We start from the raw sequence: 16,113 nt of genomic DNA, 5'->3' as shown, positions 1-16,113 counted from the left end.
AAATATCACAGGACACTGGATTTAGGCGAGTATAATTTTATTTTCAGGTACCCCGGATTCTTCGACATTGGAGACGTGGCAGTCGGCGTGTCAACATAGGTAAGTATGTATGTGTCGGCATGTGTGAAATAAAGTTGTATTTTCACGGTGTGCGTGTCCTGTTTTTATTTGGGTATTTTTTGCAGAAGAACTACAGGTACCAGCCGGCCCGTTTCCCCCCCGCATGCTGGTACTTGTGGTTTTCCAAGTACCAGCTTGCGGGGGAGGCTTGCTGGGACTTGTAGTTCTTCTGCAAAAACAATATTCTTTCATTTTCAACAAGGCTAATTTTTTCCAGGTTTTTTACCGTTTTTAGTACCATCTGAAAAGTCGATTCAAAATCCGTCAATTGGTCCGTTTTTCGACAGCGGGACTGTCGAATCCGTTTTTTATTGAATATGTCGAATTCCGGCACCCGCCGGCCGGAATTCGACGGTCGAATTGTGTCGAATTTAAAAACGGGTGAAAAATTGCCGCAATTCGCCCGGAATTGCATATACCCCATAGACTCAGAACACATATAACCGAGCATTGTATGCTACATGAGGAACAGATACGATGCCCCCCCCCCCCCCCCCCCCCCCACCACAGGCAGCTGACGTTGTCTACTCTCTGGCAATGGAATAGTAGGGAGAGAGTCAGTCAGATCCTCACATAGCTAGAGTTCAGATAAATGGGGGACTTTGTCAGATTTATCTGCAGGCAGAGATTACACGTTAATATGCCTTCTCTAATTGATTGCAGAATGTGTTTATACAGAAGATAATGCAATTCTTATCTCACCCAGCGCTTAACCCCATTCATTAGTGGCTCTTCTGCCAAGCTTGCTAGCAGTGACACATGATAACGTTTGGTTAACTTGAAACTACAGTCATTGAATGCAAGGGACATGTGTTGCCAGTCACTGAATGCGGGGTATCTGTGCCAACGGTTGCTGAATGCGGGGGATCTGTGCCACCGGTTGCTGAATGCGGGGGATATGTACCATCGGTTGCTGATTGCAGAGTATCTATGCCACCGGTTGCTGAATGCAGGGGATATGTACCATCAGTTGCAGATTGCAGAGTATCTATGTCACCGGTTGCTGAATGCGGGGGATCTGTGCCACCCGTTGCTGAATGTGGGGGATATGTGCCACAGGTTGCTGAATGCGGGGGATCTGTGCCACCGGTTGCTGATTGTGGGGGATATGTGCCACCGGTTGCTGAATACGGGGGATCTGTGCCACCGGTTGCTGAATGCGGGGGATCTGTGCCACCGGTTGCTGAATGCGGGGGATATATGTCACCGGTTGCTGAATGCGGGAGATATGTGCCACCGGTTGCTGAATGTGGGGGATATGTGCCACCGGTTGCTGAATGCGGGTGATATGTACCATCGGTTGCTGATTGCAGAGTATCTATCCCACCAGTTGCTGAATGTGGTGTATCTGTGCCACCGGTTGCTGAATATGGGGGAGATGTGCCACCGGTTGCTGAATGCAGGGGATCTGTGCCACTGGTTGCTGATTGCGCGGGATATGTGCCACCGGTTGCTGAATGCGGGGGATCTGTGCCGCCAATCACTGAATGCCGGGGATCTGAACCACCAGTCATTGAATGCCCGGGATCTGTGCCGCCAGTCATTAAACGTTGGGAATCTGTGCCACCGGTTGCTGAATGCGAGGGATCTGTGCCGCCAGTCATTGAATGCGAGGGATCTGTGCCACCGATTGAGTAGTTGCCTAAAGCAACCAATCAGCTACTGACATTTCATATACTGTGCTAGATAAATGACAGTTGAAAGCGGACTGTCTGATTTGGGCTACTTCTCCACTTTATCTCTCACCAAGGCATGATTCATCCCCCTCTGGCTATCATACATCCCAACTGCCCTGAACCTGGCAGGACAGTCCACATGAGATGGCCTTTTCCCTCCATCCAGATAAGGAATGTTTTGTCCCGATCAGGCTGGACGGGGTGGTACGTGCCTTTTCTCCCTTTATCTCTCTATAATAATCTCGCTCCAGAAATCTATACTACTGTGCAAACTAGAAGCAAAACTACACTCTCCGGAGCAGCAGCTCACTCCGCGCAGCTGCTCCGCTCAGCTCCTCTGTGCAGCTGATCCGCTCAGCTCCTCTGTGCAGCTGATCCGCTCAGCTCCTCTGTGCAGCTGCTCCGCTCAGCTCCTCTGTGCAGCTCACTCCGCGCAGCTGCTCCACTCAGATGGTACAAACTTCATTGTGTGTCATCGCTTGAGATATTTTTGTACAGTACATTCTGTATCAGATTTCCTATTTGTTTGGAGTCACTGTTGATCTACTCTGTACAGTTTACAATTTTTTTAACACTTTCCTGTTTATGTGCAATATTACTTGTGCTATATTAGATGCTGGCCATTATTTGTCGTATCACATATGGGACAATGGGTCTAATTCAGTATTATTATTATTATTATTATTATTATCCTTTATTTATATGGCGCCACAAGGGGTCCGCAGTGCCCATTACACAGTACATAATCAAATGAGCAAACAAGAAAACAGCACTTACAGTTCAAGACAAAATAGGACAGGTATAGAAATCCCGGGGTCAGGTGCCATCAAAGGGAGTATGGAGTATGAGATAGTGTAAGTAAGATGGAAAGGCACATGAGGAAAGGCAGAGGCGTCCGCGGGGCGAGCGGGGGCGCCGACGCCGCGTTTTATGGGCGGCATTGTGCCGTTGGGGGGGATGCGGTCAAGACAATGCAGGCATGTCCAGACTGTGTATGGGGCGGGCCACGGCAGCTGCGTGACGTCACACGCAGCTGCTTCGGGTGGCATGCCATCTGCCTTTGCAGCTAGGCTACCCTTATCATGCGCATGTTAGCGGGGAGGACTCAGCATGCGGGGTGGACTTGCCTTGTGCTTGGTGTCACCCCACATGTTAGTGTAAGGAGTTGTAGTTGTGTGATTTTTCAAACAACTACAGCTCATGCTGAATCGGGCCCTATGTGCCTCCTAGTGGGAATTAAAATAATATGGTAAGACCCTGATTAGTTATTATGTGACCCTATTAAGGTATAAAGGGGCTAATTCAGATCTGATCGCTAGGCAGCGATTTTTGCACTGCTGCGATCAGATAGTCGCCGCCTACAGGGGGGGTGTATTTTAGCTGTGTAAGTGTGCGATAGCATGTGTAGCAGAGCTGTACAAACAGATTTTGTGTAGTTTCTGCGCAGCCCAGAACTTACTCAGCCGCTGCGATCACATCAGCCTCTCAGGGACCGGAATTGACATCAGGAACCCTCCCTGCAAATGCTTGGACACGCCTGCGTTTTTCCACACACTCCCATAAAACGGTCATTTACCACCCACAAACGCCCTCTTCCTGTCAATCTCCTTGCGATTGCCCGTGTGAATGGATCCGTTGCAGAAACACATCGCTGAATGGCGATCCGCTTTGTACCCGTGCGACGCACCTGCGCATTGCGGTGCATACGCATGCGCAGTTCAGATCTGATCGCAGGCTGCGAGAAAACGCAGCCTAACGTTCAGGTCTGAATCACCCCCAAAGTCACAAGCAGAGATCTTTATCTCATACACAGTAGGACGTAGGTCATGACTCTATGAAGCCACATATTCCATTCGCAACATTTATAGAATGGGGTGCATTATTGCTCATAGGGGGTCATTCCGAGTTGATTGCTAGCTGAAAAAGTTCACTGCGCTGCGATTAAGTGAAAAAGCGGCACTTATGCGCATGCGTATTAGGCGCAGTGCGCACGTGCGACGTACTTTCACAACGGCCGATGTAGTTTCACACAGGGTCTAGCACAGCTTTTCAGCCGCAGAGTGATTGACATGAAGTTGGCATTTCTGGGAGTGTTCGGAAAAATGCAGGCGTGCCAGGAAAAATGCAGGCGTGCCAGGAAAAACGCAGGTGTGGCTGGGCGAACGCAGGGCATGTTCGTGACGTCAAAACAGGAACTGAACAGTCTGTAGTCATCGCAAGCGCTGAGTAGGTCTGAAGCTGCTCTGAAACTGCACAAAATTATTTTGTAGCCGCTCTGCGATCCTTTCGTTCGCACTTCTGCTAAGCTAAGATACACTCCCAGTGGGAGGCGGCATAGCTTTGCACGGCTGCTAAAAACAGGTAGCGAACGATCAACTCAGAATGACCCCCATAATCATAGAAAAGTGGGCAATTCTCCAGCAACCCAGTGAAAGTGGGTGGAAAAATGGGGCGTGATGATGCAATTTGATATAAATCGCAGCCCCGCCCCCAGCTACACAAAGCTGGGAATCGTGACAAAATGCAATGCGGCCGGGGCTGCGACGATGCAATTTGCAGCACCCCGCCCCTATCTTGCCCACCTGTCCCGTCCTCTCCAGAGAACTCCCGGGTGAGGAATTTGCCAGTCATTAAGTATACTTATAATGAAAAATGAAGTGATGACGTCAGAACTCACCGATTATAAATATTGACAACAAAACTATTTAAACAGAAATTATTTACAGACATTTTACATACTAGTGTATTATATGGTGATTATGTAGCTGGATATTTGGTGATTGTAGTATTATTTATTGCTTGGGTATGAATAGCACTTTTCTGGAGCTGTTTGGTTTGTGTGTAGGATACAGGTGGTCGCTTGTGATGGCTCTTAGTAGTTATGTTACGTATATAGAATTAGAATTATAGGCCACTGCGGGAAATGTAGACTTTGATCATAATTTATGTCAGGTATATTTGTGTCAGGAGATATTTATGATAGAGACCGAGCGTGAGTAATGTGACAGTAAGTGTGAGCACAGTGTAGGATTAATCTGTATTCAACACCAGCGGTCTGTTAGTTCATTATAGAGAAAGCTTTCAGCAATCCTCTACCAGCTACAATTTAATGCGAATGCCAGGTGCGTTCGTGTCTAATAATAAGCATGACTATTGCCCCATGCTAAAGCACAGTACAAACTCCCCATATGTCCTGGAACGTCCCATTTCATGTAACATGTGCAGAGAGAGTTAGATTTGGGTGGGTTATTTTGTTTCTGTGCAGGGTAAATACTGGCTGCTTTATTTTTACACTGCAATTTAGATTTCAGTTTGAACACACCCCACCCAAATCTAACTCTCTCTGCACATGTTACATCTGCCCCACCTGCAGTAGCGGCTCTTGCCACGGGCAAGCAGGCTTGTTGCCCGGGGTGCCGCTACCCCGAGACGCCGCCACTGTGGCAAGAGCCGCTACTAATCCACGCTCCCTCCACACCTGCTCCCCGGCCCCCGGCTGCTGCGGACGCACGCAGCCGGCGTCGCTGCTGACTGACGCTAGAGGTCAAAATTGACCCCTAGTGTCAGTGCGGCGCTGCTATAGGAGAGACGTCATGACGTCTCTCCCATAGAGAGGAGCCGGCGCCCGGAGACAGCAGCAGCAGCAGCGGTCCGGAAGCAGGAGCGAGGCTGGTAAGTATTGGTTTTTGTTTGTTTGGGGTTTTTTTAGGGTTTCAAAGCGGCATTACTACAGGGGGCACAGCTACGGGGGGCACTACTACAGGGGCAAATCTACAGGGGGTACAACTACAGGGGGCACATACTGGGGGCACTGTTACAGGGGGAACAGCTACTGGGGGCACAGCTACTGGGGGCACTACTAAAGGGGCACTACTACAGGGGGAACAGCTACTTGGGGAAAATTAACTGGGGGCACAGCTACAGGGGACACATACTGGGGGCACAGCTACTGGGGGCACTACTACAGGGTCAGCCCCCTACAGGGAGCACAGCTACAAGGGGCACATACTGGGGGCACTGTTACAGGGGGAACAGCTACTGGGGGCACAGCTACTGGGGGCACAACTACTAGGGGCACTACTAAAGGGGCACTACTACAGGGGGAACAGCTACTTGGGGAAAATTAACTGGGGGCACAGCTACAGGGGACACATACTGGGGGCACTGTTACAGGGGGAACAGCTACTGGGGGCACAGCTACTGGGGGCACAACTACTAGGGGCACTACTAAAGGGGCACTACTACAGGGGGAACAGCTACTTGGGGAAAATTAACTGGGGGCACAGCTACAGGGGGCAAATACTGGGGGCACAGCTACTGGGGGCACTACTACAGGGTCAGCCCCTACAGGGGGCACAGCTACAAGGGGCATAGCTACTGGGGAAAATCTACAGGGGGTACAACTACAGGGGGCACATAATGGGGGCATTGTTACAGGGGGAACAGCTACTGGGGGCACAACTTCTAGGGGCACTACTAAAGGGGGCACTACTACAAGGGGAACAGCTACTGGGGGGAAATTAACTGGGGGCACAGCTACAGGAGACACAACTACTGGGGGCAAATCTACAGGGGGCACATACTGGGGGCACTACTACAGGGGGCACTGCTACAGGGTGCAAATCAACTGGGGGCACAGCTACAGGGGGAACAAGTACAGGGGGATAACTGTGGGCATGCCCCTTCCCCATGAAGAAGCCACACCCCTTCCCCATGAAGAAGCCATGGCCCTGTTTTGGGGCGCGCACCATCGGCGTGCACCAACTGTCCGGGGGGGGGGGGCGTCACAGGAAACTTTTGCCCTGGGCGCAACAGAGTCTAGAACCAGCCCTGCCCACCTGCACTGCACATGGTTTTGCCCATTAGAGAAGGAGTTTGGTTTTCCAATCCATGCTGAATCAGGCCCTATATATCTCAGCCGCCTATCACTCAGCTGCTCAGATGATGTTTTCAGAAATAGTTGTGGTGATAACAACAGATTTTCTATTGTTATATAAAAACCTGTGCTATTGCCTCAGATTAATAAATAAGGATGGTATCCGGTCTTTAGGTCAACAGTAAAAATGGTGACAGACCACTATTAGTCGACTTGCATTAGGTTGGCATGGTCAAAAGAGCAACATGACAATGGTTGACATGAGCTTTTTGTGTTGACCAGTGTCGGATTTTACCTATGGGCTGCAGGACTGCTGCCCCCCCCTCCCCCCAGATCAAATCTGCCACCCCGATCAGTGTCCAGATACAGTTTGTGACGGCACTGGCTTCACTGTGACTGGCAGTGACTTCCTATTGGATGTCCTGCCTGTCAGTCATAGACACGCAAGGCAATCCCATCGGGAGGTGTTTCCTCCCTCCGGGACTGACAGACACTGCAATAAGCAGAGAGCTGACTTCCTGTAGGAAGCCACTCCCTGCCTCTGGTGCAGAGCCTTATGCGATCCGGCTTCTATGGGCTGCAGTCGATGCAGTCCATAGAAGCCGGGGGTTTGCGTATGCACAACTGTACCGCGGTGTCTGAGCATGCACCGTTCCCGGCACCTGCCGGATCCATTGCGCAGGTGCCGGGACCAGGGGCTGGCTGTCTCCTCTCCTCCTTTCTGGACAGGGGTATCGGCAGCCCCCCTACGTTAAGTAAGTAGGAGCCGCCGCTGGTGTCAACCATTTTCTCATGTCGACCCTAAATAGAGCTTTAAACACTTCCTTCCTTGCGGTACAGCAGTTGTCCTTTAATATAGTCCTAATAACAAAATAAATAAACTTGGCACATTGCTAAAGATAAGAAAGAGTACTTACTGTCCCTTTAATCTCAGGAGTACGTCTGACCCAAATATGGAAAAGGAACAAATCCTCTATAAATGTCAAGTTTCATACAACAGCGGCTAATTTTAGACTGTAATATTTCATTGCGGACCCAGCGCCTGCGATGCTGAATCCCCGAGCAGCGATCGGGGGACAAAGCATGTACTTCTGTGTCTGTACGCACTGTCACCGCTCCGAAGGCTCTGTCTGGGTCATGCAGACTAGACGGCAGTGTATGGGGATGTGTGTCTGCATACTCCACTATGGAAATGTAACAAGTGTTGTTACATAGATATGTGACACAGTGATACAGATATATGTGATACATATACAATCTATGTGATGTAGTGTTGCAGGATATTGGCCCTCAGTCCGAGTCGTTCGCTCGGTAAAAATCTTCGCATCGCAGCGATTTTCTGCTTAGTGCGCATGAACAATGTCCGCACTGCGACTGCGCCAAGTAAATTTGCTATGAAGTTAGGATTTTTACTCACGGCTTTTTCATCGCTCCGGCGATCGTAATGTGATTGACAGGAAATGGGTGTTTCTGGGCGGAAACAGGCCGTTTTATGGGCGTGTGGGGAAAAACGCTACCGTTTCCGGAAAAAACGCGGGAGTGGTCGGAGAAACGGAGGAGTGTCTGGGCGAACGCTGGGTGTGTTTGTGACGTCAAACCAGGAACGACAAGCACTGAACTGATCACAGAACAACTCTATGCCGACATGGATAGAGAAGGTATGAAATAATCCAAAAACATGTAAAATTGAAAAAAAAAAAAAAAGTCTATTTTTTTATGTCGACCATTTTCACGTCGACATTTTGACCCTGTCGACCTTTTGTACTGTCTACCTTATTCGTGTCGACCTTTTGACCCTGTCGACCTAATGTCTGTCTAACATATGGTGTCTATCTATTGACTGTCTAACTAGACACTGGGGTAAATTTACTAAATTGGGAGTTCTATTTAAGATGGGATGTTGCCCATAGCAACCAATCAGATTTCAGGTATTATCTTCTAGAAGGTGCTAGATCAGTGATGGCTAACCTTGACGCTCCAGCTGTTGTTGAACTACACATCCCAGCATGCCCTGCATCAGTTTTAGCATGGCCAAATTACAAAACTGTAGCAGGGCATGCTGGGACATGCAGTTCAACAACAGCTGGAGTGTCAAGGTTAGCCATCACTGTGCTAGATAAATGAGAAGTAGAATCTGATTGGTTGCTATGGGCAACATCCCATCTTAAATAGAACTCCCATCTTAGTAAATTTACCCCATCTATCTATCTAAAGAATTGTTATATCGAGAATATCGCAAACTTTATACATTTATGTGATGCACGTAAGGTGGTCGCCATTCCGGACACTTACAGTAATGGTAAGTCCTATGTGACTACACGTCCGTATTCTGAGACGTTACGCACCTGTACAATTGCACCACCTCTTAATTATATATTATCAGTGGCGGATCTTTTACCTATCTGGCCGTGGGGCTGGCTGATCTCCTCCCGGCTACCTGCCCTCCCGGTGACTGACGGATGATGTCACCGGGAGGCAGAGTTTATGTCTGCCCCGTCCCCTATGACAGTATCACCCAGCGGTCAAGATCATTGTATGCAGGCTTTTATTTACTGTCCTCCTTTTACTTCCTTGTGTGCTTTTCAGCCATGTTTTTATAGCATCCGTAGATTTTGTGTTGTTTTTTTTTTTTGCTACCCTAAAATATGATGCAGATTACAGTGAAGTCTGACTTGGACACAACTTGATTGGGAGGGCAAACTTGTGTCGTATCCCAGGGCAATGGCATAAACAACTGTGCCTGATGATATAAAGACATTCATCAGCATCTCCATGAAGAAACGTTTCTGCAGAACTGCGCTCATTATGTGTGACTAGTGATGGATGGATGGATGGGCCGGGTGCGTGGGCGGTAGGACAGTGTTTAATGGGATGACATTTACCTTTATCTCATATAAACGCTCCCATGGCGGAGACGGCTCTTCCTGCGAGGCTCCCATGCTCGCCTGTCATTCCCTGCAGCACCGCGCTCCCTGTCTGTGACACGGTGCTCGCAGCGTGGAATAATGTGGGCGTTTGTATTGCTTTATATGATTTCGATGACAAATGCAGCAAACATTAATCTGAGACTGTTGTCCCTGTTTGTTTTTAAATATTGCGTCTACGGTATTTGGGCTGCGCCCTGCCATTTGTTTGGTGTTTTCCCGATGCAAGTCTACGGAAATTCTATGGAAACTGCAGAAAATACACGAAAGACAGACGGACAATGGGAATTATTTTCGTACAGTTCTCTGGGGCAGACGTATTAAGCCTGGAGAACTTGAAGGCATAAGGAAGGGATAAACCAGTGATATGTGCAAGGTGATAAAGGCACCAGCCAATCAGCTCATAACTGTTAATTTACATATTGGAGCTGATTGGCTGGTGTGTTTATCACCTTGCACATATCACTGGTTTATCACTTCCTTATGCTTTCTCCAGGTTAATACATCTGCCCCTCAGTACGATATTTATGCATCAATATAACACGCAGCAAATGTCAGTGTTCTAGAGGATCACTTATCTATATGCGTGGGCTCTCGTAGCCCAGTCCTTAGTTATATAGCTGGCAGGGCCCGGTGTGGGTGGCAGAGCAGCGGCTCGTTATTCTAATAACAAGCTTTGTGGGGACGGTATTTATAATGGGTGCAGGTGGTCTCCGGCCACTTTGTCTCTCATAGATGCCTATTTATTAAAATTATTTTTACAAACTAACTATGGTATTCAATTATCCGCAAATTCACTGCAATTTTTCACCCGAAATTTTTTTGCGGCAATCGCCCGAAAATTGCAGCGAAAACGCTTCGTTTTTCGACCTATTTAATTCCAAATGGGTTTCACCTGAAAATTCTTTGCAGTGAAAAGTGCGGTTGAAAATGGGGAAATCAGCCTGTACCCCAAAAAATGCTAAACTAACCTAGGAAAACAGAAGAGAAGTGTGTTAGAGATCCCATTAGAGAGTTTTTGGGGACTTAAATTGTGTGAAATGGCTGTTATATGCTTTTTTTTTTTTCCGCAAAATAAATGCTCTCATTAAATTTGGGGTACATGAAAATGGGTATAAGTATATATTTGGGTCATTTTAGGGTACTTTAAAAGAAAAGTGGAAACAGACCGATTACTCCCATCTGCAAGCCTAAAAACACCTGTCCCACTCATAAAGCACCCCAATATACCTGTCCCATACCTTGAACCCCAATTTCCATCACTTTGTACTTTTTCACCCCAAAAATTACATGTCATTATTGGCCAATTAAAAATAATTAAACACTTCAACATGCCTAATTAGTCATTAAGGGGGGTGTCCCAGGAGTTCTGTACCATATCCAAACATTTTTACCTTAAAATAGTGACTTTTCCCAACTTTTTACCTGCTTCAGAGTAGGTGAAGTGAAATGAGTGAAAAAATGATCACCGATATATTTTCCCGGACAATTGAATAGGCTGTAATTGCGTTTCGCAGGAAAAGTCTGTTTTTTCGCACGAAAAACTGACTTTTCAGGCGAAAAGTCTGTTATCGCTGCTAATTGAATATACCCCATAATGTGAAAAAGGATGTTTTCTGTTTTCGCCCCCTTTTCACATTATTTTAGTATGTCTTAAAGGGCATTTGGAGCAGTTTTCGTGAAAAACTGCTCCAAACCCTTTGATAATTATCTTTTTAGTAACCCGCATCTCATTTCCCATACTTATAATGGGATATGCGCTGTGGACAAATTTACACACAATTTTTTTTTTTTTAAATACCACAGTGTGTCCTGTGATACTAACTCCAGCTCAGGCTGGCGAAATCACATGGTAGCACTGCCAGATCCTATTTATGCCCCTGGCAGAGAAAGCTGTGCGGGGACCAGTCATTGGGGTATATTTACTAAGATTCGTAATTCTCCCGTTTTGGTGGGAGATTAATCACGAATGACATCGAAAGTGTAAAACTGCAACTTTTTGAATTTTTTACTACTAATTTACTAAGCTGTCGTATTCTGCATTTTCGTGTTTTCCGATGTCGATGTCATTCGTATTTTTTTTCAGTGTTTTACGGTAGTGATTCGCAAAACACTGCCGACTTTAACACAATGAATCACGGCCGGATCTGTGAGATCCATGCTGGGGTTCATTGTGCACCTTTTTTTTTTTATAAAATAGTTTAAAATGGTAAAAACAATTGCGTGGGGTCCCCCCTCCTAAGCCTAACCAGCCTCGGGCTCTTTGAGCCGGTCCTGGTTGCAAAAATATGGGGGGAAAAATGACATGGGTTCCCCCATATTTAAACAACCAGCACCGGGCTCTGCGCCTGGTCCTGGTTCCAAAAATACGGGGGGACAAAAAGCGTAGTGGTCCCCCATATTTTTGAAACCAGCACCGGGCTCCACTAGCTGGACAGATAATGCCACAGCCGGGGGTCACTTTTATACAGTTCCCTGCGGCCGTGGCATTAAATACCCAACTAGTCACCCCTGGCCGGGGTACCCTGGGGGAGTGGGGACCCCTTCAATCAAGGGGTCCCCCCCCAGCCACCCATGGGCCAGGGGTGAAGCCCGAGGCTGTCCCCCCCATCCAAGGGCTGCGGATGGGAGGGCTGATAGCCTTTGGTAAAAGTGATTGATATTGTTTTTAGTAGCAGTACTACAAGGCCCAGCAAGCCTACCCCGCAAGCTGGTACTTGGAGAACCACAAGTACCAGCATGCGGCGGAAAAACGGGCCCGCTGGTACCTGTAGTACTACTACTAAAAAAATACCCCAATAAAGACATTACACACACACCTTGAAAGTATAACTTTAATACATACATGCACACCACCATATACACATACTTACCGTATGTTCCCACGCAGGTCGGTCCTCTTCTCCAGTAGAATCCATGGTGTACCTGTTGAAAAAATTATACTCACATAATCCAGGGTAGAAGGCTCCTCTTCTGCTTGTAATCCATTTGTAATCCACGTACTTGTCAAAATAAAAAAATGGATACCCGACCACGAACTGAAAGGGGCCCCATGTTTTCACATGGGACCCCTTTCCCCGAATGCCTGGAACCCCCTCTGACTTAAGTCCAAGAAGGTTCCATCAGCCAATCAGGGAGCGCCACGTTGTGGCACCCTCCTGATTGGCTGTGTGCTCCTGTACTGTATGACAGGCGGCACACGGCAGTGTTACAATGTAGCGCCTATGCGCCCCATTGTAACCAATGGTGGGAACTTTGTGGTGAGCGGTTGACCGAGAGTAACCTCAACGCTGACCACAAAGTTCCCACCATTGGTTACAATGGAGCGCATAGGCGCTACATTGTAACACTGCCCAGGAAGTGGCTCACTACGGGGCGAAACGCGTTTTCCAAACCAGTTACAGCGGGTCTATTGGTCCTAGCCTCAGTATAGGAAACTGCACTTCATTCCTGTGCACACTCAGGTCAGGTACTCCTACCATTGGTTACAACGGATCTACTAATCTCAGTTACAGCACATGACAGTGCATCCTGTTATATATATTCTTTTCATTTCTCTCATTTTTTTACATTTTTGTTTATTTTAATTTAGCTCCATATATAAATATTTAAGATCCTTTTCTTTATTGCTGCTATCATGTTTGGCTACAGCAAATTGGTCGCTTTTGGCTGCAGCATATATAAAAATCCTTAATCAAATGCAATCCAGACCTTTTTTGTATCGTTTAAAGATTTACTCTGCATTCTATGTGCCTTCTGTTTGAGCTGGGTTATCCTTTCCGGCTGCAGCACCTTTGTGATTGTATTTCCAATTAATGAACACACCTGTGCTTAATCTCACATGAGCTCCCACAGGCCTGATCATAATTAATATTGGAAGTCTGTTTTCTTCTTTTGACTATTCACAGGGGTTTTGACCTATCTCCTATGTGTATAGGCATTCTGGAGAGTTGATCAATATTACATGTTATTGACAAGTCAAGAAAAACCTGTGAGGTCTCTATCTTTCACTACTTTTCTTTTCCGTGGACTCTCATCCATGATCCAGGGGCTCAGTACCACAGTTGTGGGATTGGATGTCCCCTGCCTAACATAGAAAGCAGATCCACACTTTACTGTTGTGACCCATCAGTCACATCCTCTTATTTTAGGTGCACTCTCATTGGAGTCTGACCCACCGTCTCTACTATCAAACCACACTGCTAATGCCCGATCTCGTCCGATCTTGGAAGCGAAACAGTGTTGGGCTGGGTCAGTACCTGAAGAGGAGACTCACAGGGAATACTCAGTGTTGTAGAGCACCAATCATTTTATATGATGTGTGGTATGTGACATCAACAGCAGCATCACCACTTGTTCCTAATTTTCATTTGCTTTCTCTTGAGATTATGTACATTTCAATCTTAAAAACTAACATTAGTTCTCAAAAGTATATGCATAGATTTAGGTCCTTGTAATATATTCGTCCAGTTTCCTGACAAATAGAATGAACCTTAATTTGCATAATTCATAAGTTTTGACCTTGACGAATTTATCATTCAATTGACCATATATTGGTCTCATTAATGCAGATTGTCTGTACTGGTCGGGTTGAAATGAATGTATGACTGTGAAGTGTCTACAACCTTTCTTATCTCTTTTTCTGAGGCAGGACCAGAACATTTTATCATATTTTTCACAAATTCTATATGCACAAAACCTACTTTGGATCATTTTCTCTATAATGGGCAATCACATTGATCTTAAACAATATCACAATAAAGTTATGTCTTAACAGTATTTCTTATAAATAACTTGATAATTATTGTAAGTAATCTCAACTAATAAGAGTGCGCCCACACAAGAGCCTTCTTTCCTCTCCCCTTTTTGACATATGTTTTTCCTGGCTCTGGGTGCACCACCAAACTGGACATAGATGTGAGAATTTATGTATAAAATCGTCTAATCTTGGTTCTTTCTCTGATTAAATGCCGGGTCACCCCTCTTACTACTGTGGCGTCAAGTCATGCCAGCTCTGTTATGGGTTATAGGCCTTATTCTGGTTTGTTAGCAAACCAAAAACGGACATTCATGGGCAAAATCATGCTGCACTGCAGGGGGGGGCAGATGTAACATGTGCTGAGAGAGTTAGACCTGGGTGGGGTGTGTTCAAACTGAAACCTAAATTGCAGTGTAAAAATAAAGCAGCCAGTATTTACCCTGCACAGAAATAATATAATAATATGGTTGACAGCTGCATGGAGCTACCTACACAGCTGTATAACCAGAGTATCTGTCAAGCCGACCCTGGGAAAAGGCAATGCAGTGAAATGCCTGCAGTGAGCTCGTCGCTGTGCTGTTACAGCACATGTTTGGCACATGCCCGCTCTCTGTCGCCCTGCTTTGGGCGCTGCCAGCTTTTGTTTGCTCAGAAACAAGTCTTGCATTTCAAAAGTAAATTTCCTCCAATATTGACAAGAAGTGAGGAAGATGGAGAAGTCTGAGGCTCCTGAGTGGCTGCCAGCAGCGCAGCTGCTTCCTGCAGAATACTAAACACATACAACGACTGTTTCACGTGTAAGTGAGCAGCGCCGACGCAGCAATGTGCAAGCTCTCATCCCAGGAGCAAGCAGAGACATTATCTGCCATTAAGTATCTCAGATATAGCTGTCAGCATTCAGCATGCGAGGATTGGAATAACACAGGGCAGAACACCAATGTGATCAGCTCACACTCATAGACACGCCCATTTAGAGGGCTATTCAGATTAAAATCACATGAAGGGGGCAGCCCAGCACAGGGCAATTCAATTGCGATCTGATCCGAACAGAGTCCCGGTGCAGATCTTCCTGAGGTCCCGAATTCGGATTTTAAATCTGAATTTCGGGTTTTGGATTGCAAAAGTTAAATGCTTTTAGCAGTTTTTATCCAAGAAATAAAAAACCCACGATTCGCATTGTAAATCCAAATTCTGAGGGGGAATTGGGCTGGGGAGGGGTTAGGCTGCGAGAGGGGAGGGTTAGACTGGGGGAGGGGAGGTTAGGGTTAGGCTGGGGAGGGGTTAGGCTGCGAGAGGGGAGGGTTAGACTGGGGGAGGAGAGGTTAGGGTTAGGCGGGGAAGGGGTTAGGCTGCGGGAGAGGAAGGTTAGACTGGGAGAGGGGAGGTTAGGGTTAGACTGGGGAGGGGTGGGTTAGACTGAAGGAGGGGAGGTTAGGCTGGGGAGGGCTTAGGCTGCGGTAGGGGAGGGTTAGACTGGGGGAGGGGAGGTTAGGGTTAGACTGGGGAGGGGTTAGGCTGCGGTAGGGGAGGGTTAGACTGGGGGAGGGGAGGTTAGGGTTAGGCTGGGGAGGGGTTAGGCTGCGGGAGGGAGGTTAGACTGGGGGAGGGGAGGTTAGGGTTAGGCTGGGGAGGGGTTAGGCTGCGGGAGGGGAGGGTTAGACTGGGGGAGGGGAGGTTAGGGTTAGGCTGGGGAGGGGTTTGGCTGCGGGAGGGGAGGGTTAGACTGGGGGAGGGCAGGTTAGGGTTAGGCTGGGGAGG

The 16,113-nt window shown here is 47.3% G+C and overlaps 1 protein-coding gene and 1 pseudogene across 3 annotated transcripts in view; both read left to right on the top strand.

Moving 5' to 3' along the window:
- The window catches only part of TMEM178B (transmembrane protein 178B), a 518,981-nt gene that overhangs the window by 175,615 nt on the left and 327,253 nt on the right, over positions 1 to 16,113 (top strand). The window lies entirely within an intron of this gene.
- LOC134937317 (5S ribosomal RNA) lies at positions 13,778 to 13,896 on the top strand (annotated as a pseudogene).

The sequence above is a fragment of the Pseudophryne corroboree genome, chromosome 6 (assembly GCF_028390025.1).
Source record: "Pseudophryne corroboree isolate aPseCor3 chromosome 6, aPseCor3.hap2, whole genome shotgun sequence".
Lineage (NCBI taxonomy): Eukaryota > Metazoa > Chordata > Amphibia > Anura > Myobatrachidae > Pseudophryne > Pseudophryne corroboree.
This window is presented reverse-complemented; position numbering and strand designations above follow the sequence as displayed.